The sequence below is a fragment of the Equus asinus genome, chromosome 8 (assembly GCF_041296235.1).
Source record: "Equus asinus isolate D_3611 breed Donkey chromosome 8, EquAss-T2T_v2, whole genome shotgun sequence".
NCBI classification, from domain to species: Eukaryota; Metazoa; Chordata; class Mammalia; order Perissodactyla; family Equidae; genus Equus; species Equus asinus.
In genome coordinates, this window is record NC_091797.1 from 43784947 (window position 1) to 43807546 (window position 22600).

The following is a 22600-nucleotide window of genomic DNA, read 5'->3' on the forward strand; positions in this document are numbered from 1 at the left end:
AAGCATCCAATTTCCTACTGCACTCAAAGTGTCTAATATTTTGACATTTATTTCAATAGGTGGGAAGATTTGAGGTTGTTACCTAGAGGTCTGAGGTGGAAATAGTAAAAGCTGGAGAAAATGTGGGCACCAATCCCACCACCTCTCACATGCTAAGTGAGCCCTCTAACACCCCACACCTTGCTTATTGTCTTTTGTTTTCTCCCATGTTTCAGTGTACTGCTCTCCACTTCATTATTCAATCTTCTGGACAGCTCAAAGTACAGGAAATGTCAAGGCCATTGATGGGAAATCAGGACTCTACTTAAGGCACATCTTCTCAAAGATGACCCAGGGAAGAGCACGGTGGCTACCTATTCCTCTGAAAGGGACAGGAGGTGAAAGCCCATGGGAAAACTGTAGTACCACCACCATCTCCCATTCCAAATTTTCCAGGACAGAAGAGAACACGTCTAAGTTGGGAGGACCGATCCAGAACAGCCTTGCTAATGTAACACAGCAATCTCTTGATGATTATCTGCTTTTGAAAAAGAAACCAAAAAACACCACCACACATGGGATTATCTCTAGTTCTTTTTACGTGAGGGCTTCTAGAAGAAGGAGGTGAAATAAGAAAGCACTCCCTGTTTCCGCTTGGTTTTGAACCAAGGACCTCTCGCGTGTCAGGTGAGCGTGATGACCACTACACTACAGAAACACACTCTGTGATGCTTTCCTGTGAGAGCATGTCAGTGAGAGACTTTATATACACACTGTATCAGAGAACAGCAAACAATACAAAGTATTATAGGCATGAACCATGGGAAATAAGAGGTGAAACCGTTTCAGAGTGAAGGAATAAAAAACGGACATTGAGGGGTGCAGAGGAGAAGCGAACATAGGATGGAGTGAACATAGGACACAGGAATTCCTGACTTAAGAAATATACCTGTTCAATTGGAGTGGTGTGTGTGTGTGTGTGTATGTGTGTGTGTGTGTTTGTGTGTGTAAAATAGACTGGAGGGAAATAGTAATTGAAAAGCTTGGACACATGGAGACTATTGTGGAGGCTTAAGAACCTTTCAAAAAATTCCAGGGAAATGGCTTACATAATCAAAGTAAAATTTTAGGAAAGGGTTTTAATTTTGAATGCCAAGAGCTTGGAAATGAGTAAACTAGAATTGGAGAGAAAGGAAAAGAAGTTATAACAATGCTAAAGGACTGAGGTGCATCCTCTTAGCTCCTGAGACCAGCAGAAGCATGAGTCTTTCTGCATCTCCAGTGCCCAGTACACTGCCTGGCACAGGATACATCTTCCATAAACATCACAGAATGGATAAAAGAATAGATAAATCAGAAGAAAGAGAAAGATTTAAGAGAGGTTGTGCAGGAAAGATATACAGCATTTGTCAAGAGACTGGGTGTAGAGATTTGAGGGAGAAAAAGGAGTCAAAGGCACTTAGGAGTCTTAAACCTCAGTGGCAGACACAGAAGAGATTTTTTAATCAATCTCTGATGAAGGGAAGAATAAATCCACTCATTTATAAGTATTTGTTATACGATTGAATGAGCGAATGAAGGAATAAACTGGCATGGAGAAAAAGTGAGACTATGAACTTGGTTAAAGGACAAGCTCATATTTTTAATTTAGAAAAAATTCACTTTTGTGTATCTGGTTTTGCTCCTTACAGCCTATGACCTGAGAAAAATGTTTCAGTTCCTCTGAGCTTCAGTTCCATCAGTAAAATGGCAAAAATGATGTTTAGGTTAGCTGCAAGTCTAAATCAAACAACTTGCTTAAAATAAATAAGTTCTTAGTATAATTTGGAGCACTTGGTGCTCAAAGAGTCTTTGTATATGGAGTATTGTTTGCCTATCAGGAAACCGCTCTCAAGAAGAGATTAGAAAATTTGGTGACGGTATTTTGCCACCTGCTGAGTTGATCATTTAGTTTGTAGCGACAGCCTTCTTGAAACACAAAAAGAAAAGTGGAGGAGGGGTTGGCCTGGTGACTTAGTGGTAAAGTTCACATACTCGGCTTCGCTGGCCCCAGGTTCACAGGCCCAGATCCCAGGCAGACCTGTGTACCACCCATCAAGCCATGCTGTAGTAGCATTCCACATACAAAATGGAGGAAGACTGCCACAGATGTTAGCTCAGTGACAATCTTCCTCAAGCAAAAATAGGAAGATTGGTAAATGATGTTAGTTCAGGGTCAATCTTCTTCACAAAAAAGATAAAGAAAGAAAAGTGGAGGAATAGAACATATTCATTGCAAATAAGATATGATTTTCCAGGCAAAATGGCTTTGCCCAAGGGTCCAAGGAGAGTGTTTGTGTCTGGATTGGTTTTTTTCATTCCTTTTTATCATTCTTAGCCTGTATTCCAAAGCCCCAGTCATTGTTATCCTTCTCTCACAGGCTCAGAGACATAGCAAACGGAAAGAGAGAATCTCCCAGGAGCCACTATGGTGCTTTCTCCAGGCTGCAGATGCCTCCTTTCATCCAGACTTTAAGGGGAAGCAGCAGCACAGTCTGACCTTCAGAGAGCAAGCTCTGGATCAGTTAACTTTCAGAAATTCATTTCTGGGGGTCATTTTTGTAACATGTAAATAAGAAATGAAAGGGCACCTCATCTCCCTTCTGCTCCCTAAGGGAAAATCAAGGAGGCAAAGTTGGAATCCTACAACCCATAATCAGATATGTCACCGTTTCGTCAGTGGTCCCACAAAGAATGGAGTGTTTTCTAGGATACTTTATCCTGAACGGGTTGCCGCACTGTCTACAGTGTACCATTCTGGATGCGATTGCTATCTCCTCTTCCTTGCTCCAGCTTCCAAGCTCACAGAATATTAAAGATTTCTGCTGTGCCTAGTGTAAGCACCCTCACAAGCTCGCCTAGTCAAATCCTCCAGCCCTCTGCATCCTGGCACTCTCCTGAAGAAGCAGAAGAGAACGGATCATTTTAGGGCCTCACTGTTGGAGAACAGAAAGAAAGTGGAAATTAAGGATCCATGCAGCAGAAAACGGTTAAAAGAAAATGCATGCAAAAGGAACCGGCTTTGAATTCTTTGTTTTTTTATTTTTTAAAGATTGGCACCTGAGCTAACAACTGTTGCCAATCTTCTTCTTTTTTTTTTTTTCTGCTTTATCTCCCCCAACCCCCTGTACATAGTTGTATATCTTAGTTGCAGGTCCTTCTAGTTGTGGGATGTGGGAGGCCACCTCAACGTGGCCTGACTTGTGGGATGTGGGACGCCACCTCAACGTGGCCTGACAAGCGGTGCCATGTCCGCGCCCAGGATCCGAACCCTGGGTTGCCGCAGCGGAGTGCGCAAACTTAACCACCTGGCCACAGAGCCAGCCCAGAACCAGCTTTGAATTCTGTTCTAGTTTTCCCTCCACGTTTAAATGTTTATTAGCTGTGACTGGGTTATAAGGTAGTCCTAATCATTGTGCTCATTATACCTTTTTTTGTGATCTCCTAATTAGAAAATAGAAAATTCTTTTTGGGGAAAAAAAAGTATACATTATAAACAAACTGCCGTTGATCTGTAGAATTCCAAACATTGGATAAGGAACAAAGAAAGATAAAAATGAATTGGCAGATGGAGACATTAATTATTTAAAAGTGTGACAGGAAGTTTTATCAAGTTATTAATTTGTATTTGATTTTCATATTCCAAATATTTACCTATTACCTGCATTTCAAGTTAGAAGCCATATTTTACGGCTTAACTCAAGGCACTGAGTGTACAGTGAGGTCAAAACTGTGATTTGAGCCTGAAGAAGGTTATATTCTAGAGGAGAGATAGAAATTCAGAAAGAAACCTTCATATGATACTTTCTAAAGCACTTAGTGATTATGAGGAAGACAGAGTAAGCTGATGCGGTAGATACTGAGTGTATGGCTTTAGCTATGGAGGTGGTCTCTGCAGCAAAGTGACATTTGATTGGGAGACTGAGTGCCAAGGAATAGACTTCTTACTAAATCTGAGTGAAGATTAGAAGATATATTATTCAGGAGCTGGCAGCTGAAGAAAGGGCCTCTGTAGACGGCTGGAAAACTAGCCCACACAGAGCCCAGTTACCACATACCCACAGCAGAGCCAAAATGGAAGAAATTTCTCATGTCATTTCAAGACCATGCACCACCAGCCTAAACAAATGTTGGGTTTGCTGAAGGACCACCCATTCACAGAGTCTCCAAGAGCATCATCTGTAGGACTCTTTGCGTCTAAAGGAGCTTTAGCTCTAGTTGAATGAGAAGAAAGTGTTTCAATGAAGAGTAAAATGCAAGGACTGTTCCACACTCAGCATGGCAGAATCATGACCCTCTTTCTCCTCTGTTCTATGAGGTTTTTGGACCTCATCAGGTTCTGATCACAAATGGGGTTGAACTATATTTACAACACTACCTGCTGGGATGTTTTTCAAAATTTAAGCAGATGTTAGCTGCCCCTGAAAAAAGGAGAAATTCTATCTTGGGTTGTGTGTGTGAAAATTAAACACCATCTAGTTGATTCATAATTTTGCAGACATTTCTGGAGGTTTTGATCTGCACTGTGATTACAGGTACTGTGATCATTGGTCCCAGCAGATGGGTAAGGATTCTCCCTAAGGAAGAACTACACAAAGATATTACTTTTATTCTTCTTTCATGAGCTTTCCTCTAAGAATTTCCCTGGTTTCATATTCTTCTTTTTTTCTGACAATCTGGTTCTTTATGGTCTCCTTTCAGATCCATGCTATTCAGAGGCCTCAGACCCACAAATTGTCTTGTACATATTGTCTCTCAAGGTGTCCCTCTTCAGCCTTTCTTGTATATTCCCAGGCTAAATGACCCCAGTAATCTCACTTACAAGGTAGTGGAGAGGCTTTTTTTTCTCCACGGTGTCGACCCAGAAAACAGGGGTGAGAGGTCTACCCACCCAGTAGCCAAAAACTGTGAATCTTGAGATGAAAATTCCCAGCACAGTTTAGTAGCAACGACAATTTCTCTTTTACAGCATTTTTCAGGTTTTTCTTCCTTTTCTACAGCCCATCGACACGGAGTATTGGTCAGAGACTGAACCTGAGCTGACTTGTGTGTGAAATAAGAAAAACACCAGAAATGTATAAATTGCCATTTTTTAATGACACCCAACATTTCCTGGAGTTGAGTTCAGGAGAGAAACTCTGAGTATTTCAGGTGCCTCTTGAGAATAAATAAAGGAGAAAAACTGGAGAAAACAGGTGTCTTTTCCATTAGCTCTGAGTGCAAAGAAGGCATTCTAACATTTGACCTAATTCCCATACCCTAAGCCTCTCTTTGCCCTGTGCATTCCAGACATGTGCTCTAACTAATTGTAAGGGTCTAACCCTATACCACAGGGTTACTTCACTGCCATTGGAGAGGATCTAACTGAGGGAAGAGCATCTCAAACATGGCCTCAGCAAAAGCACAGTGAAAAACTACTGCTTCTGTCAGGGAGTGTGGAGAAAGCAAGACCTATTATATGTCACCAGGGGAAGTATCTAGCTCTGAAACAATTTCACTATCTTGAATTGCCAGAAGGCAAGTGGAGGTCCCAGCTGGTGTGCACACAGTTTAAATTTGGGGACTCTCCCCAGGTCGTGTATCTCGCCATAAAAATGAGGTTGCAATTGTTACTTGTTTTTGGAAATATGGCCACTAGGAGGAGCAGGAGTGACAGCATCTCTGGGCCTCACATCTTTACCATTATCCCCTCCCAGTGTGGCCCAGGTCATCCAGTAGGGCTTGACTCCTCCTCCAATCTCCCAGAGAAAGATAGCATTGGTAACGAAAGATGCCAGGATCTGCAGAGAAGGAAAAGGTATGGAGAGAGGAGGAAGAATTTTTAAGAGTCCACTGGAAACTGGAAACTAGGACCTTTACTTGGCATTTAATTTTAAAGTAATTAAGGAATGGTAGGGAAGATCAACAATAAAAACACTGAAGCTCTAGGGATCAAAATCCCTTCTCTTTCTATTTATCTGCCAGAATTTTGATATTTTGAGTCAGAAATAATGGGAAAAGATTTTTCCATAATGAAAGACACGATAAGTTTCTTTTCTTCCTTCTTTCTTGAGGTCAGTAGAAAACATCTCTGGTGCATATGCCTTTCAACTTGTGGATAGGAAGCCAAGTTATTTCTACAACGGACACTCTGGTCAGGTTCGCTGCTTAACCATTTTGACCTCCTGAGCACTCACCTGTGTGCTGAGGCTCTATGTGCTCAGATTATGCTCTTCTACAGCAGGGCTGCCAGCTTTTCCCAGAGAAGACCATTTTTCAAGCTTTTTTAGAGTTCTTTTCTTACCTAGGTATTATGTGAAAACTTAGAGGGAAGACTATTTTTCCCTAGAAGAGAACCCTATTGGATTCTAACCTCAATCTGTAAATTCATTCTTCATGCTTCTAATGAGCATCTATGATACAAGCTCAGGGTAAGTGGCCAGCATTCCACAGGGAAAAGGCAACCAAAGCAGAAAGCTAACGCTTACGAATCAGTTCCTATTATTCTGACTCTGCTCTAGGTGCTGAGAAAATCCCTCAATCCTCATTTTCCTTATAAAGGAACATGTGAAGGATTTATCAGGTACTGCTGTTCATCCAACTAAGTACAACTGTCTTATGTCCAAAAAGCTCTCAAAACCCCCACTTACCTTCATCAGTAAAAATTACTCTAGTGACAGTGTTAGAAAAGCTTTCTTCTCACTTCTTTAAGTGAGAAGGGAGGAGAGACCAGAAGGTATCTTCAAGGTGACAAACTTCTTGACTCTTCCCCCTGAAAGCTGAACGTGCCACCTCCACACTCCAGATCCCCTTTACTGCCGAATGATTACACTGCAGTAAATATTATCACCGAGCTTATTGTGGATTTTTCTTATTAGCTTCTTGTCTGTTTCTCCCACTCCTTCCAACTGGGATATAGCTCCAGGAGGGAGAGAATTTTGCATTTGAATCACTCTTGAATTACTGCCCCTAGAACACTCTATTAATAAGATTTGTGCTCAAGAAATATTTGTTGGATGATTAAAAGAATCAATAATTTTACACTTCTTCCACCCCTTTAACTGTGGTTGGACAACCTTCGGAAAACAAAGTTGGAAGAGAAATGTCTTCTGATTTTCCATCTGATGGGTAGGAAGAGCCAACATATAGTATAGTTTGTAGTTTCTGGCTAATAAATTTCTCCTCTACTCATTTTACTCAAAGTACAGGGAAGTTCAACATAGTACAAAACTTATTTCACCACCCTCATCAAATATTGGATGAGTGTTCAAATGCTTCTCTGCCAGCATTTGCTAATTTTACTTCGTGTTCTTTTTTCGTTGTATTTGACCTGTCTTTCCCTTTTTACTAAGATGACATTAGGGGAGGCCGACTGTGAAAACATGGAAAAAAGTCCCTACCCTCTCTGAGGTTTGAACTCAGGACCTTCAGATTATGGGACTGACACACTGCCAACTGCACTAAGACAACATATTGCATGGATAGCTCATATTTAGAGGGAAATCCGAAATATTATTTTCCAACACTTATGCTTTATCAATTCCCAACTTAAAGAACACAATCAATACTACTTGAAAGTCACTCCATATAAGCCACTGCTGGTCTTGAGGAATTTCACACCCAAGTCCATGCCTTTCTGGTAACCACTCAAGAATAGGACAATCTGGGCTGTGGGACTTGGAACAATAGTGTCTGTCTTTTTTGCTCTTGTGTTCTAATGATGTAGTTTTTCCTGCCCTCAGAGATCTCAGTCAATCTTACAGCTTCCACGGTCTCCTTTGTTGGAAAGAAACAGGAAGTGCCCAGATAATACGTTTTAGTTCACTGACTGACTGATTGACCAACTGAATGAATGAATGAGCGAATAAATAACCCTCAAATTTTTCTGTCTTCCTCTATGTCCCTACTTGCATCTACAGGACTGGATACATTTTCCTTACAAAAATTAGAAAGTGAACTTAATAAAAGTCTCTCCGGATTTTTTTAGCCTAATGTGCCATTAATTATACTAGGAAATTTGTAGAAATTATCTCATATAGTCCGATTTAATTTTGGCAACAAAACTACGTATTATAATCTGCACTTTCCAGTATAATGGAGGCTCAGATACATTAAGCAATGATCCTAAGGTCCCAGAACTGCTAAAGAGCAAAGTCTGAATAGAGAAGTAGATTTTCAGATTCCAAAATGCGAGATCTTTCTCTGCTTCAGCTCATGATTTCTCTGCCTCTTCTCCACATTATCCCACTCATCTATAGACCACATATCTAATTTCCAACATCTGCTGTGTTGGTGTTTTGGGCTTAGACTTCCAATTCTCATTCTCTTCCTTCAAACACCACATCCATGACTTGCCAAATACTGAACAGTGTTCTTGTGCATCTCTTTTGAATCTCTCACTTCCCTTCCCTTCATCCAGTACATATTCATTGGAGAGCTACTCTGTGCCAGGCACTGCAGTAGGCTCAGGTGATTTAGAAGGAATTTGATGGCCCCAGACCTTAAAAGATGGAAGAATAAATATGGACAAGGGACACTCTACAATCGTTTAGATTGTAGTTTCCTTTTCATTTTCCTCTGACTGTTTTCAAGAATTTCTTTTTAATTTGTTTCCAGCAATTGAATTGTGATATATTTGAGCATGGATTTATTTGGGTTTATCCCACTTGAGGTTTGCTAAACTCTTTGAATCTGGTTTATGTCTTTTGCCAAATTTGGAAAGTTTTCAGTCATTTAATAATTCAAATGTTTTCATTAAGGGCTTCTTTCTCCTCTTCTTTGGGTCTCGAATGATGAGAATATAAGAACTTTGTTATTTGCCTATTTATCCCTGAAATTTTGTTCATCTTTTAAAATACAATTTTTTCTCTGTCATTTAGAATGGGTCGTTATTATTGTTCTATCTTTACAATACTGACTTTTCTCTGTCATCTCCTTCTGCTATTAAGACATTCCAGTATTGTTGTTTATAATTTAGGTAATACTTTTTTCAGTTCTGAAGTGTCAATTTAGATATATATCTACCAATTATTTGCTAAGACTTTCTAACATTCCATTTATTTCAAAGAGTTCTTGCCCCCAATTCTCAGAACACTGAATAGTCTGTTTTGAAGTATTTGTCAGATGATTACAACATCTGTGTCATCTCAGTATTGGTATCTGTTGATTATCTTCTCTAAGTGAATTAAGATTTTCTTGGTTCCTCATATGCCGAATAATTTTAGATTATAACCCGATCTTTTCTGTATCACGTTATGACTTTCTGTGTCGTTCAGATCTTAAGGAGAATATTGCCCTTTTTGTTTTTGCCAGCACTTGACAGCCTTGTGTTCAAGTTCCAAGTACCAACCAGCCTTCTACCGTGTTGTGGTTTCATGGTCCACTGCATTTTCAAAGCCTTTAGCATAGTATTTGGAGATCTCTAGAGTGTGTACCACCCAACGGCCAGTGTGGATTTGGACAATAGGCTAGCACTTACTTCAGTTTTCAAAGACTATGGTACGTTGTTTAGGATCACAGCCACTTCTTCACAACTCACAATGCGTCTAGAGTTCACAAACAACATTATGTGTTTGCTTTCCACAGTGTCTTTTCCGATATTTTCTCATTATTTGGGACTCAGTGTTTTAGTCCACTGAAACCGACAAGAAAGCTGGGGCATTATTTTCCCCACTGTGTGCTGCACTTCTCGGGACTGTGCTGCATTTAGTGTCAAGATGCAGGAGAAAGAGGGAGAAAAAGAGCAACCGTGTATATGTTCCTTGGGATCAGAACTCCTGTGAAGAAACAGAAAATAAATTGTAAATTGAGAGTAGATGTACATACTGAACAACAATAAGAGGCAGAACAATCCTGTCACATTTGCTAATAGATTATAAATGGAGAAGTGTTCAAATTCCTACTGCATTCCAAGTATCTAATATTTTGTCATTTATTTCAATAAGTGAGAAGATCTGAGGTTGTCACCTGGAGATCCAAAGTAGAAATAGCAAAAGCTGGAGAATGTGGGCATCGATCCAACCACCTCTCACATGCTAAGCGAGCGCTCTACCACCTGAGCTAATTCCCCACACCCTAGCTTATCTAATTTTGTTTTCATTGTCAATTTTTAATGTAGCACTCTCCACTTTGTTATTCACTTTCCTGGCAGCCCAAAACACAGGACATGTCAAGGCCGTTAATGGAAAAACATGGCTCTATTAAGGGTGCATCTTCTGAAAAACGATCCAGAGCAAGAGCACGGTGGCTATCTATTCCTCTGCGAGGGAAAGAAGGAGAAAATCACCATGGGAAAACTCTAGTGCCAACACCACTTCCCATTTCAAATTTTCTGGGACAGAGGAAAACAAAGACCAGTTGGGAGAACTCACCCAGAACACCCAGCTAATGTAGTATAGCTATCTGAGGATGATTGTCTGTTTCTTAAAACAAAGCAAAAATAACACAACACAGGGCTGCCCGGTGGCGCAGTAGTTAAGTTTGCACGTTCTGCTTGGGTGGCCTGGGATTCGCTGGTTTGGATCCTGCGTGCGGACCTACGCACTGCTTGTCAAGCCATGCTGTGGCAGGCATCCCACATATAAAGCAGAGGAAGACGGGCAGGGATGTTAGCTCAGGGCCAGTCTTCTTCAGCAAAAAGAGAAGCATTGGTGGCAGATGTTAGCTCAGGGCTAATCTTCCTCAAAAAAGAAAAAAAATAACAACACAAGTGGGATAATCATTTGTTCCTTTTAGATGTGGCTTCATAGAAGGAGACTGTGAGGTGATTTCTCCCAGATCTTGAAAGGCAAAACAAACATCACCTGTTTCCCCTTGGTTTTGAATCGAGGACCTCCCGTGTCTAGGCGAGCATGATGACCACTCCACTACGGAATCTTGCACTTAGACCTACCTCTAGATATATATTCCATTCTTGCTAAGGCATGTCGTGTAGCAATTACGTATCCATGCCCTATGACAGAACAGGAAAAAATACAAAGTACTATAGGCAAGAGCTGTAGGAAATAAGAGGCAAGATTGTATCAGAGTGAAGAAATAAAATGCAAATATTGAGGAGTGCAGATGAAGAATGAATATATGGGGGAAGGAGAAGACATGGATGTAGAAATTCATGCATTAAGAAATATGCTTTTTCAACTGGAGTATGTGTATGTGGGTATGTGTGTGTAAAATAGACATGGAGGGAAATAGTGATTGAAAGCCTAGACATGGAGATATGCTGGGAAGAATATTGTGGAGGCTTAAAAACCTTTGAAAAAATTCCAGAAAGATGGCTTAAAGAATCAAAGTAAAATGTTAGAAAAGGGTTCTTATTTTGAATGCCAAAGAGGTTGGAAATGGGTAAACTAGAATTGGAGAGAAAGAAAAAGAAGTTATACAGATGTTAAAAGATTGAGGTGTACCCTGTTAGCTTCTAAGATTAGTACTAGCATGAGTCTTTCTGCATCTCCAGTGTCCACTGCCTGGCACAGAATACATCTTCCATAAACATCATAGAATGAATGAAGGGATAGGTAATGAGAAGAAAGAAAGATGCTAAAGAGGTTGTGTAGAAAAGATCTACAATATTTGTCAAGACACTGGGTGTCAAGATTTGAAGGAGAAGCAGTCAAAGGCACTTAGAAGTCTTGAACCCAAGTAGCAGACACAGAAGAGATTTTGAGTTAATGTCTGATGAAGGGAAGAATAAATTCACTCATTTATAAGTATTTGCTAATGAATGAATGAAAGAAAGAATGAAAGAAACAACTTGTATGGAGAAAAACAAATGCTAAGACTATGCGCTAGGTTAAAGGAAAAGCTCACATTTTTAATTTAGAAAACATCAGCTTTCCAAATCTGGTTTTGCTCCTTACAGTCATGAGACCTGAGAAAAATGTTTCAACCCCTCTGACCTTCTTTTTCATCTTCAGAAATGGTAAAATGGGAAATAACATATTTAGGCAAGTTGAAAAACTAAATCAGACAACTTGCATAAAATTAATAAACTCTCAGGACAATTTCCAGGACGTGGTGCTGAAAGAGTCCTTGTATGCAGAATACTGTTTGTCTTACAGGAAACTGCTTTGAAGATCTATGAGAGAATTTACTGAAAGTTAGATGCCACCAGTTGATTTGCTCATTTAGTTTGTAGTAACAGGTTTCTTAAAACATGAAACAAAGTCAGAGAAATGGAATATATTCATTGCAAAGAGAAAAGATTGTTCAGGCAAAATAGCTTTGTCCAAGGATTCAAGTAGAATATTTGGGTTTAGATTTTTTTTTTCAGAAATTTCCCTTGCTTCTTCCATTGATAGAGAGGAAGAGCAAAAATATAGTACAACTTTTAGTTTCTGGTGTAACGTAAATTTCTTCTCTTCTCATCTTACTCAGAGCACCAAGAAGCCCAACAAAGTATAAAACTGATTTCATCCTCTTCAGCAAATATTGGATGAATCTTCAAATCCTTATGTGGCAGTTTACTTTGTGTTGTTTTGTTAGTGCACCTGACATGTCCCTTGTATTTATCAACATAATATTAGGCCAGGCCAACTGTGGAAACGTGAGAGAAGACCTGCCCTCTCTGAGACTTGAACTTACAACCTTCAGATTATGAGACAGATGCACTGACAACTGCATCAAGAAGGCAGCTCATAAACTTTGTCAAAGTGAAATATAAAATATTTTTTTCCAAACACCACTGCTTTATCAGTTCCTAACTTTTAAGAATACAATCAATGTTATTTGACCATCACTCCAAATAAGCCGATTCTGCACGGGAAGGATTTTACACCCAAGAGTGCTGAACTCCACTCCTTTCCAGTGTTCACCCAACAAGAAGACCATCTGACCTGCAGGACTGGGGACAATACTGTCTGTCTTTTTTGCTCTTGTGTTACAATGATGTGATTTTTCCTGGCCTCAGAGATCTCAGCTGATCTTACAGCTTCCATGGCCTCCTTTGTTGAAAAGAAACATGGAAAGTGCCCAGTTAACTTGTATTAGTTCACTGACTGAATGAATGAATAAATGAGCACATAAATAGTCCTCAGATTCGTCTACAGTCCATACTTCTCTGTCTTACTGTATATTTGCTTGCATCTACAGGACTGGAGACATTTTCCCTACAAAACCCACAAACTGAGCTTAACAAAAGTCCTCTAGATTTTGTGGTTTTTTTAGAGTTATATACCATTAACTACACTAAGAAATTTGTGGAGATTATCTCATATAGTCCAACTGAAATTTGGCAACAGTACTACGTATTATAATCTGCACTTTCCAGTATAAGAGAGGCTCAGGAAAGGTAAGTAATGTTCCTAAATTCTCAGAGCAGCTAAGTGTGAAAGCCAGAATTAAGAAGCGGGCTTTTAGATTCCACACCGGGAGCTCTTTCTCTGCTCCAGCACATGATTTCTCTGCCTGTTCTTCTCCACAGTAGCCCATTCATCCAAATACCAAATATCTGATTCCCAACCTCCTCTCTGTCAGTTTTTGGGCTTACACATCCAAGTTAACTTTGACTCATTCTCCTCCTTCAAACACTGCATCCACAACTTGCCAAACACTGGACAATGTTCTTGTGCAACTCTTTTGAATCTATTACTTCTTTTCCATTCATTCAGTACATATTCATTGGAGAGCTGCTCCCTGCCAGGCACAGGTGATTCAGAAGGAATCTGATGGCCCCAGACCTCAAGAGATGGAAGGATAAATATAGACAAGGGACCATCCACTTCCAGTTTTCACCATGTTCAGTCTCCTGGAATTTACAGCTAAAAACCACTTTCTAAAATATCAGTTTCATTCACATTACTTTTCTGCACTCTGAACACTCTTGATTTCTTAGTTTTGATATGATCTTGTTTTTCCCTCAGTCTTTGGCCCTTCTTTCTAGCTACATTGTGATTTTGCTCTAGAAGGTTAATTGATCCATGGGTGGTGGTGGTGTTAATTCTTCAGTGTATTTCCTAGTTTGTTATCTACTAGATCTATCAATTAAGGAGAGCAGAGTGTGGATATCTGCGATTGCAGTTGTGCATTTTACTATTTTTATTTTCAGGCTTATCAGCTTTGTAAAATGAGTTTTGAAGCGCTAAGTTCCACGTTCCAGGTACCGACCAGCCTTCTACATGTTGTGGTACCAAAATCCATTACATTTTCAAAGTGTTTACAACATTATCTGGAGATCTCTGGGGTGTGTCTAACCCAGTGGCCAATGTGGACTGGGGCAGTGGGCTATCACTTACTTCAGTTTCCCAGTCTATGGTATGTCGTTTAGGATCAGGGCCACTTCGTCAAAATTTACAGTTGTGTCCAGTAGTTCAGAAACAACTTTATGTGTTTACTTTCCATATTTTCATATTTTGTATTTACCAGGAGCTCCCCATTTCATTTCGCTGACAAGAAAGCTAGGGCATATTTACAAAGCTCTGCCCTACAATTCAAAAGATTACTCTGTACTTAGGGACAAGCTCCAGGAAAAAAAAAAAGGAAAAGAGCAGTTGGGTATGTCCCTTGAGATCATAGCTCCTTTGAAGAAACAGAAAACAAATGGTAAATTGAGAGTAGATCTCCATACTGAACACCAGTAAGAGCCAGAGCAGCCCTCTCTCATCCCTGTCCATAGGTTACAAATGAGGAATTGTTCAAATTTGTACTTTGTTCAAAGTGTCAAATATTTTGTTGTTCATTTCAATAGGTTGGAAGTTTTGAGATTGACACTTGGAGATCTGAAGTGGAAATAATAAAAGCTGGAGAATGTGGGCATCGATCCCAGCACCTGTCACATGCCAAGCAAATGTTCTGCTACACAAACTAACCCCACAGAACCTGCCTACCTTCTTTTGCTTTCTCCCATGTTTCATGTAACACTCTCCACTTCATTATTCAGTTCGGGGCTCTCCAAAGTACGGAAAATGTCAAGGCCATTAATGGGAAACCAGGACTCCACTAAGGCTGCATCTTCTGAAAGATGACCCGGGTTAAGAGAACGGTGGCTTCCTATTCCTCTATGAGAGAAAAGAGGAGAAAGTCTTCATGGGAAATCTCTAGTACTAGCACAATTTGCCATTTCAAATTTTTGGAATAGAAGAGAACATGTCCCAGTTAGAAGGACTCACCTAGAAAGGCCCAGCTAATACAGCACGGTTATCTCAGGATGATAATCTGTTTCTTAAAAAACAACAACAACAACAAAAGCTACAACAAAAGCGAGCTTATCACTAGTTCCTTTCATGGAGGACTCCTAGAAGGAGGCACTGGGTTGATTTCTCCTGAATTCTGGAGGGCAAACAAAGAGCCAAGTGTTTCCATTAAATTTTGAACTGAGAACTTCTCACGTATTCGGTGAGCATGATGAGCACCACACTATAGAAGCTCAAGGATTGGACCACCCCTAGAGATATGTGTTTCATTCTTATGAAGTTGTGTCATGTAGCAATTAAATATCCACCCTATGAAAGAACAGCAAAAAACACAAAATATTACAGGCAAAAGCCATAGGAAATAAGAGACGAGATCATATCAGAGTGAAAGAACGGAAAATGGATATGAGGAGTGCAGATGAGGACTGAAATAGGATAGTAGGAACAGCCTGGATACAGGAATTCCTGTGTTAATAAATATACCTGTTCAGCTGGAAAAGTAACAAATATGTGGACACTAAACAATATGCTACTCAACTATCGGATAAATGAAGAAACCAAAGAAGAAATAAGAAAAAACCTGGAGACAAATGAAAATGAAAACACAACACACCAAAACTTATGGAATGCACTAAAAGTGGTAGCAAGGGGGAAGTTTACAGGGCTATTTCAAGAAACCAGAAAAATCTCAACTAAACAATCTAACATTATACCCAAAAGAACTAGAAGAAGAAGAACCAACAAAGCCCATAGTCAGTGGAAGGAAGGAAATACTAAAATATCAGAGCAGAAATAAATGAAATAGAAGCCAAAAAAATAAAAAAGGAACAACAATAGAAAAGATCAATGAAACTAAGAGCTGGTTTTTTGAAATGATAAACAAAGTTGGCAAAACCTTAGCTCACTAACCTTTAGACTCACTAAGAAAAAAGAGAGAAGCCTCAAATAAATAAGATCAGAAATTAAAGAAGAGAAATTACAATGGCTACTAAAGAAATGCAAAGGATTATAAGAGAATAGTAGGAAAAGCTATACGCCAACAAATTTGATAACCTAGACAAATGGAAAATTCTTAGACTCATTACAATCTCCCAAAATTGAATGAAGAAGAAATAGAGGACCCGAGTAGACCAATCACAAGTAAAGTGATTGAAACAGTAATCAAAAACCTCTCAAAAAACAAAAGTCCAGGACCAGATGGCTTCTCTGGTAAATTCTACCAAACATTCAAAGAAGATTTCATACCTATCCTTCTCAAATTCTTCCAAAAAATTGAAAAGGGCAGGACATTTCGCAACTCATTTTATGAGGCCAACATTACCCTGGTATCAAAACCAGACAAGGACAATGCAAAAAAGGAAAATTACAGGCCAATATTGCTGATGAATGTAGATGCCAAAATCCTCAACAAAATATTAGCGAATTAAATACAACAATACATTAAAAGGATCAGACACCATGATGAAGTGGAATTTATTCCAGGGATGCAGGGATGGTTCAACATCCACAAATTAATCAATATGATATGCCACATTAACAAAATGAAGAATAAAAATCACATGATCATCTCAATAGACACAGAGAAAGCATTTAACAAGATTTAAAATCCATTTATGTTTAAAACTCTCGATTAAATGGGTATAGAAAGAAGGTATCTCAACATAATAAAGGCCATATGTGACAAACCCACAGCCAACATCATACTCAATGGTGAAAAAGTGAAACCTATTCCTCTAAGAACAGAAAAAAGACAAGGATGCCCACTCTCACCACTGTTGTTCACCACAGTATTGGAAGTCCTAGTCACAGGAATTAGGCAAGAAAAAGACATAAAAAGGACCCAAGTTGGAAAGGAAGAGGTAAAACTGTCACTGTTTGTGACTGACATGATTCTATACATAGAAACACTAAAGAAGGCAATAAAAAACTTTTAGAAATAATTGACGAATACAGTAAGGTTGCAGGGTACAGAATCAACATGCAAAAATCAGTTGCATTTCTATACACTAACAACGAAGTAGTAGAAAGAGAAATCAAGACTACAATTCCACTTACAATTACAACAAAAAGAATAAAATCCTAGGAACAAATTTAACCAAGGAGGTGAAAACCTATACAACACTGAAAATTATAAAACATTATTGAAAGAAATTGAAGAAGACACAAAGAAATGGAAAGATATTCCATGCTCATGGACTGGAAAAATTAACATAGCTAAAATGTCCATTTACCTAAAGCAATCTACAGGTTCAATGCAATCCCAATCAGAATCCCAATGACATTTTTCACAGAAAAGAGCAGAGAATCCTAAAACTTACATGGAGCAACAAAAGACTCCCATTAGCCAAAGCAATCCTGAGGAAAAAGAACATGAAAAGATGTTCAACATCACTGATTATTAGTAAAATATAAATCAAAACTACAATGAGATATTGCTTCATATCTGTCAAAGTGGCTATTAGTAAAAAGTCAAGAAAAAACAAGTTTTGGAGAGCATGTAGAAAAAAAGGAACCCTCGTACACTGCTTGTGGGAATATAAATGGGTGCAGCCACTATGGAAAACAGTATGGAGATATCCCAGAAACTTAAAAATAGAAATACCATTGTCCAGCTATTCCATTTCTGTGTATTTATCCAAAGAACATGAAAACACTAATTCAAAAAGATATATGCACCCCTATGTTTACTGAAGCATTATTCATAGCAGCTAACACTTGGAAGCAAACTAAGTGCCCATCAACAAATGAATGAATAAATAGGAAGTGGTACATGTATGTGTGTATATACATATATATATATATATATATGTATATATATATATATATGTATATATATACACACAATGGAATACTACTCAGCCATAATAAAAAGATGAAATCGTGCCGTTTGCAACAACATGGATTGACCTTGAGGGTCTTACGCTAAGTGAAAAGTCAGAGAAATGCAATCACCACTCATATATGGAAGATAAAACAAACAAGCACAATGGTATGGAGAACAGACTGGTGGTGACCAGAGGGGAATGAGGTGGGGGGAAGGCAAATTGGGTAAAGGGGTACATGTGTACAGTGACAGATCACAGCTAGACTATTGGTGGTAAACACGATGCAGTCTATACAGAAGTTGAAATATAACAATGCACAGCGGAAATTTATACAATGTTATAAATCAATGTGACCTCAATAAAATCAATTACAAAAAACAGTGAAAATAAATCAGGCAATTGCTTTCTCTATGTTACGCCAGGACTTTTGGATAGTACTTCTGTACATTAAATGGATATTTAATCATATTCTAAATTTTGACTTGGCATCTACTTTGCGTAGGAAGAATGCAAGGAGGTACAGTGTGCTCAATGGTGAACAAGAAGTCTTGATGCATGTAGTGCTGGGTAGTATTATTACTTTGAAGATTGAAAGTATGAGCGATAATTTCTTTTATTTTTCTGGCACTGAATTTCGCTCCAAGCATGGTCAAGGAATACCAAAAAGAAAATATGAATATTTATACATTAACGAGTTTCTAAGACATATCAATCAATAAGAATTTAAAAATTATAAACTAGAAAGTAATCAAATTGCAATACAGTGAAGAAACATTAGTTATTGATAACTAATCCTTTCATAAAATCTGCCAGTAGTATGTAGCTATAGAAATGTGTGTATCCTTTACCTAGCCGGTACCCCACTTTCTCAAAATAATTATTTTTCTGTTTTTGTCCTCTAATACAATAAAGGCTTTTCAAGAGTAGGGACTTAATATACGGGTCAAATGGTAAAAAAATGAGTTGAATCCATATGCTCTTCTGCTGATTTCCAGCTAAACCCACTGTTAAACCTACTCAGATGACAGCTCATTACCACCTCCTTTGATGAGATGCGGATAAAACAATGACTAGACATTTCTTTAAACAGAAGGAACTATTATACATATACAATTATGATCATAGAAAGGAAATATCAAGAACATATTTAGTTGTCATTTTATTGTAAATAAATGCTTTTACAACCTTTAAGAAGATCTTTACATTTTAACCTCTGGTTTACAGTCTAAGGAAGATGGAGCCAAAAGAAGTTAGGTGAGTGGCCAAGGACATGCAGGTATTCAGTGTGTCAAACTTAGGCCTTTGTAGCCAGAAATTTCGGTGAATTTTACCATTGGAGATTTAAAAAATCATAAATAGTATTGTGTTGCTTGATTTAAAACATTGGATGAATGTTGTCTTACTTTTAGCAATTTGCCTTGTTGCTTAATTTTTTTTCTGAAATTATTAACATATTCATCATACTTTTTATTTTTGAATCCTAAATACTTCAGTGTTTATTTCCTAAAAATGAAATATTCCCTTACATAACAACAGTGCAATTATTAAAGTCAGGAAATTACTATTAATAATATAACACTAGTTTTCACTCAATAGAATACATCTGGAGCTCAACAATTGTCCCAAGGTTATCATTTGGAGCAAAAGATATTCCAAGATTATGTGATACATTAACATTTGGTTGCCACATCTTTTCAGTCTGTTTTGTCCTATAAAAGTTCATGAGTCTTTCTATGTATTTTGTTACATTGATTTTTTTTCCTGAGAAACATTCACCCTGAGCTAACATCTGTGCTGATCTTCCTCTATTTTGTGTGTGGGTTGCTGCCACAGCATGGACACTGATGAGTGGTATAAGTCAGCATCCAGGAGCCAAACCCAGGCCACTGAAATGGAGCATGTTGAACTTAACCACTAGGCAATAAGGCTGGCCTCATTACATTGAAATTATAAAGAAGCATAGGCAGGTTAATTTTTAGAATGTGCTTCAATATTAATTTGTTTTTATTTTTCCTTGTGATTAGATTCAATTCAAACTCTACTGGCAGGAATACCATAGAAGTGATGCTTAGTTCTCAGTACATGATATCAGGGCTTCCATCCTGTTGCTTTGTCCCATTCCTGGAGTTGTTAACTGTTTCACTTGATATTTGATGGGTCTCTCCAATGTAATGTTACTGCATTTTTGTGTTTAATAATGACATCTGTTATGAATAAATCTTTGAGGGAGACATATTGAGACTACGTAAATAACCTGCTTCACTTAAATTTTCACTCACAAGTTTTATCGCCTATTGATGATTCCGGGCTGAAGAAATTATTGTTATGGTGGTTTTCTAATGGCGATTTCTAGTTTATTGCTCCTTCTATATGTATTAGTTGGATTTTCATTCAAAGTTAGGGCTTTTCCTTCTCTCTTATTCATTCATTTATTTCAATTGTGGACCGATGGATTCTTAATTTATTCAATAGCTTATAATCTTTAAAGTCATTATTAAATTTGATTTTCAGATTTTCTTAGATTTGACAAGAGGGAGTCCCTTCCAGCTGGCTCTCTATTTGACACATCCTCATCATTCTTGGAGTGCTTCCCTACTTTTGACACAAAATCATGCTCTAGTCTCATCTTGCACTTTCCCTGAATTAGCCCTGGAATCAACCTGTTCTCTAAAAAGCCTTAGTTCCTTTTAGCAGAGAATGGTATTTAGAACTAAAATCTTGGCATTAAGTGAATTTTGAGTGAAAAATATCATTTCCCTGATTTTAACATCAGAGACAACTTCGTACCAACTGGACTAAAAAGTATTTTGGCAGTTTAATGGTAGGAGATCACTGCTAGCTTCCTTCATGATGCTCATCTAACTGCTCAGCTGCCTGTGTTTATAAAGGAATCTCAGGTTTCAAACTTGGGAATGGGTAGCTACTTACAGTATTACACGGAATTTGAGAAGAGTCACTGGACCTAGGTAGAAATAAAAATTTGTAATCATAAAGAGAAAAGATGACAGGAAGAATGAAGAGGAGGTTTATACAGAGCATCACAAGTGATAGTCAATCATAATGAATCAGAGATAGGGCTGTAGGTAGAGAATCCTGAGAGGTGCAACTTGAGTTTAATGCTGAGCTCTGTCCTCTCCCAGTCACTGCAGGGGATGTACAGGGGCACAGCATGCTGTCCCTGACCAGAAATCCACACACACCAGGGGGTGAGAGGAGAGAAGAAAGAGTTTTAACACAAACCACCACCTCATAACTCTTAAAACAAAGTTATTAGATAAATTGTTAGTATATGTCTCACTTTTGTTTGTTTGGTGAGGAAGATTTGCTCTGAGCTAACAGCTGTTGCCAATCTTCCTCTTTTTCTCTTAAGGAAGATGAGGCCTGAGTTAACATCTGTGCCAATCTTCCTCTATTTTGTATGTGGGTCACTGTCATAGCATGGCTGAAGAATACTGTAGGTCCATGCCTGGGATCCAAACCCACAAACCCAGGCTGCCCAAGTGGAGCGTGCTGGACGTAACCACTACAACATGGGGCCAGCCATGCCTCAGTTTTTAGCAGTGTTTTTGCTTGTCTCAAACTTGCAGCAAGGAAATAAGCAGTGGAGAAAGTGGTTCAAATAACAGCATTTGTTTGATATGCTTTATACAAAGAAAAGGAAGATATAGATTGAAGACATTTGACTTGTTAATTACTTAAAAGACTGGTTAATGTCACAGATGTACAATATACTCACAGGTTTATCCACTGTACAGTGAAACCCATCCAAGTCATGATGAACTAGACCTGCTCAAGAGGTGAGTGAGAAATTCTGAGTCAAATAGTTCCATCCTCAAGAAATGCAAATGTGGGTCATCTGTGCAACCCATTCTGCTCTGTCTTAAGACTGGGAAAGAAGGGTTTTTTCCTACCTTAAGTATACATAACAATCATTTCTTTGTTCTTGACCTACCACCACTTCCTGAATGTTCACAAATAATCACTGATATAGCTCTTATTTTCATTACCATTTTACAAAACATAAGAGAAAATATAGCAATACAGTGGCCAAATGGCTCATCAAATGTCACCCGTCCACTGTGACTTAGCCAAGAATCAGTGGAGTCCACATTAAACCCCAGAGCTACCACCAATGGCAGTTCCTCCCAATAGAAGAGGAGGATGAGGGACACACATCTAGAGATGCAGGGAGAAAGATGGAGGCAGAGGCTAGAAGAGATGGGAGTCATGCTGACAAGAGACAGACTGAGAGACTGACCCAGAAGGACACATGTGAAACAATAGGCATAGGGAACTATAATTGACAGTTAGGAGCTTATGCACTGGTGTTAGATTTTCTGGGTTCAATTCTTGATTCAGCTATTATTTATGTGTGTTGAGGAAAGATAATTAGAAACAAAATCTCCTGCTAACCCACAAGACCTCTCTATAAAAGTAAGAGAGAAAGAAAAAATTTTCTTACTGAAAAAGCATTAAACCATAAGGCGATGTGCATCACAGTCAATCCACTAAAGAAACTGCAAGAACACAAAAAATCTCACCTTTTACATAGCCAAGCAAATACAATCCACTACATACATGCTCTCAAGATAAATGATAACTAGTCCTCAAATAAGAGGACTTGACAGCACCACTTGTCACACATATTTCAAC

General features: G+C 38.6%; 1 non-coding gene across 1 annotated transcript; it reads right to left on the reverse strand.

Annotated features, from left to right (window-relative positions):
- Nucleotides 1-624: 624 nt before the first annotated feature.
- TRNAV-GAC (transfer RNA valine (anticodon GAC)) lies at nt 625-697 on the reverse strand. Its single transcript has one exon. It is a non-coding gene; the product is annotated as a tRNA-Val (tRNA).
- Nucleotides 698-22600: the final 21903 nt, after the last annotated feature.